Source organism: Bison bison, unplaced genomic scaffold, assembly GCF_000754665.1.
Source record: "Bison bison bison isolate TAMUID 2011002044 unplaced genomic scaffold, Bison_UMD1.0 scf7180017864289, whole genome shotgun sequence".
NCBI lineage: Eukaryota > Metazoa > Chordata > Mammalia > Artiodactyla > Bovidae > Bison > Bison bison.
This window is the reverse complement of record NW_011494861.1, coordinates 8392755-8396242: the sequence shown is the minus strand read 5'-3', so window position 1 is coordinate 8396242 and position 3488 is coordinate 8392755.

The window sequence follows — 3488 nt, the reverse complement described above, 5'->3', positions numbered from 1 at the left end:
ACCACATTCTGTCAGATCTCTCCACCACATCCCACCCATCTTGGGTTGCCCCACGGGCATGGCTTAGTTTCATTGACTTAGACAAGGCTGTGGTCCTAGTGTGATTAGATTGACTAGTTTTCTGTGAGTATGGTTTCAGTGTGTTTGCCTCTGATGCCCTCTTGCAACACCTACCATCTTACTTGAGTTTCTTTTACCTTGGGAGAAACCAAGGTAAGAGACCCCCCCTTCCCGCCACACCCCCCTCCAGGGTCTTCTAATTTTGAGACCAAAACAACTTGCCTGGAAGCACATTTTTCACAAACAAATCAATCAGTCCAAAGCCCTCCTCTCTATCAACCTCCTTTATCTAACTTTTATATGCCAAGCCCCTACACTAAATCCATTCAGGGCCAGTTATCAGATAACCAGAAACCACCTCGATAGCCCAGAACCCTTGAGATAATTCAAACTATCCAATCCTAAAATTGTAGGCCATTCTTCATCCATTTCTTGTGTAAATTGCAATTAAGGCTCTAAACTATGCAGTGCCCTTGCCCCTCCTGCCTCCTGACCAACTCTGGTGCCCATGTGGCCCTACATGGCATGGGGTGTGTCAAATACCTACTGGCATTTGCCAAGAGCAATTGCCAGTGACTGATAAACAGCAACTAAAGCATTTGCTCTCTGCTTCTGCTGAGATTGAACCCTGTGACCTTCAACACCCCCTGAAGGGAACTCAGGGTAGAGAGTGAGGCTCTCTGTGCTCCAGAGAAACTGGTGGAACAGGTCTTTAGACAATTAGATATTTTCAGGAACTGATTTCATAATCCCAATCCTTGCATCTCTTCATATCTAGAAAAACACTGAATCCCTTCACAGTGACATCTGCTCTTTGTGACCAGCAGAATATCTTTTGTAAAGTAAGTGCTTGATTTCACTGAACTTCCTTTCACTGAAATCTTATATGTTGACCTTCTCCCACTACCTCTTTGAAGCAGTTCATCAGAGCTATCTGAGGTGCTGTCTCTGAGGCTGCAGTCCTTATTTCACCCCAAATAAACTTAACTCGCAACTCTCATGTTGTGCATTTTTTTAGTCGACATGTGGCCCCTCCTCTTGGGAATAGTGAGTAATAAACTCTTCTTTCAAAAACAGCTGTCTCTGTATGTGTCTGTCATCTCACAATTGATGAAAACAAGTTCTAGGGATTTCCCTAGCAGTCCAGTGGTTAAGACTTCACCTTCCCTAAAATTTGTGAGTTTGATCCCTAGTTGGGGAGCTAAGATCCCACATGCCTCTTGGCTAAAAAACCAAAACATAAAGCAGAAGAATTATTGTAACAAACTCAGTAAAGACATTAACAAAGGTCCACATTAATAAAATAAAGGTCAAGGTACCATCAAAACAGCCGCATCTTCCTGCCTTTCCTTAAACCCAAAGCTCACTGATACCTGTGCCCTTTGCACCCCAGTAAGGCACCAAACATTAGCAAGACATGCAGTGAGTTCACGCTGCTGAGCCTGGGCTTCCTTATTTACAAAGAGTTGTCAAAGGATCTAAGGGAGAACAGGAGAGAATGCCTGGGACAGACAAAGCCGAGGTTTAGGTGGCCTTGTGGTGGTTGTTCTGTTCAGTCACCAAATCATTGTCAAACTTTGTGACTCCACAGACTGCAGCACACCAGGCTTCCTGTCCTTCACTATCTTCTGGAGTCTGCTGAAATTCACGTCCATTGAGTCAATAATGCCAGCCAATAGTCTCATCTTCTGTTGCCCCTTCTCCTCCTGTCCTCAATCTTTCCCAGCATCACAGTCTTTTTCAATGAGTCAGCTCTTCATATCAGGTGGCCAAAGTATTAGAGCTTCAGCATCAGTCCTTCCAATGAATATTCAGAGTTGATTTCCTTTAGGATTGACTGGTTTGATCTCCTTGCAGTCCAAGGGACTCTCCAGAGTCTTCTCCAATACCACAGATCAAAAACATCAATTCTCCAGAGCTCAACCTTCTTTATGGTCCAGCTCTTACATCCATACATGACTACTGTTGGCAAAGTGATGTCTCTGATTTTTAATACACTATCTAGGTTTGTCACAGCTTTTATCCCCAAGGAGAAAGTGTTTTCTTAATTTTGGGTCTGCAGTCACCATCCACAGTGATTTTGGAGTCCAAGAAAATGAAGTTTGTCACTGTTTCCATTGTTTCCCCATCTATTTCCCACGAAGTGATGGGACAGGGTGCCATGATCTTCATTTTTTGAATGTTGAGATTTAAGCCAGCCTTTTCACTCTCCCCTTTCACTTTCATCAAGAGGCTCTTTATTTCCTCATCACTTTCTGCCATAAGAATGGTATCATCTGCATATCTGAGGTTGTTGATATTTCTCCTAGCACCAGGGGAAAGGCCTTGTGGTAGAGTCAAAGAAAATCATGAACTCCATGTGTAAATCAGTAATTTGATGGGTCTTGAATTTATGAATGAATGAATGAGTCTGTTGTTTTCCTGGTTCCTGTGAAAAAATACCTTCCAGTGAAGTTTTTTCTTCTGCTTCAGTTTTTGAATTCTAGTTTCATGCATTCAATTCAAAGGACTAAGATAATAAGTACACCGCCAATTATTCAATTCATCCAACAGCTTATATGGTAATGATTCATTATTTTATTCAGCTGAAATGGTGCAGAAGTATACAAAATTGACCAGCAGGTGAAAGGGTAGAAGGAATTACTAGTAAAGCTTGCCACTTAAGACATACACCACCACCTCTCTCCCGTCTTTCTTTCCTATGGTGTTACTCTTACATAAGTGGTTATTACCACATGAAACACGTTGAGATTATTTCAATTAATTATGTTTGCTATATTGTTTCAAAAGATTATTCTACCACTTGCTAGCAATTAAACAGGCTTTTATGTTAAGTATGCTGCTTGAGGGTATTTTGAATAGGACTGCAGATACAGTAATTGAAATTAAACTTCCACTTGGAAGAAGTCTGTCCTTTGAAAGTCAAGTATCTTTGAGGTGGTGATTTAAAAGAGTTTGAGAAGCATGAATAATAACATGAATTAGTTACTAGGGTGACCAGAGACTTCTAAAGCTTCAAATTCTTCTCCTTCTTAGAATAAAAGAACATTTTCCACCTTGCAAGCATAGTCTTACCAAGGAGAATCAGAGGGGTTAATGATAGGTATTTTCTGCCAACAAAGACTTACTGAGGGCAAACACTGGTTTATGGTACTGTGTTGGTTCTATAGAAGATACACAGTGGTGTCTCCAGTGAGGAGGAGATATTTTGACACTGGTTCAGTTCAGTTCAGTTGCTCAGTCGTGTCTGACTCTTTGCGACCCCATGAATCGCAACACGCCAGGCCTCCCTGTCCATCACCAACTCCCGGAGTTCACTCAGACTCACGTCCATCGAGTCAGTGATGCCATCCAGCCATCTCATCCTCTGTCATCCCCTTCTCCTCCTGCCCCCAATCCCTCCCAGCATCAGAGTCTTTTCCAATGAG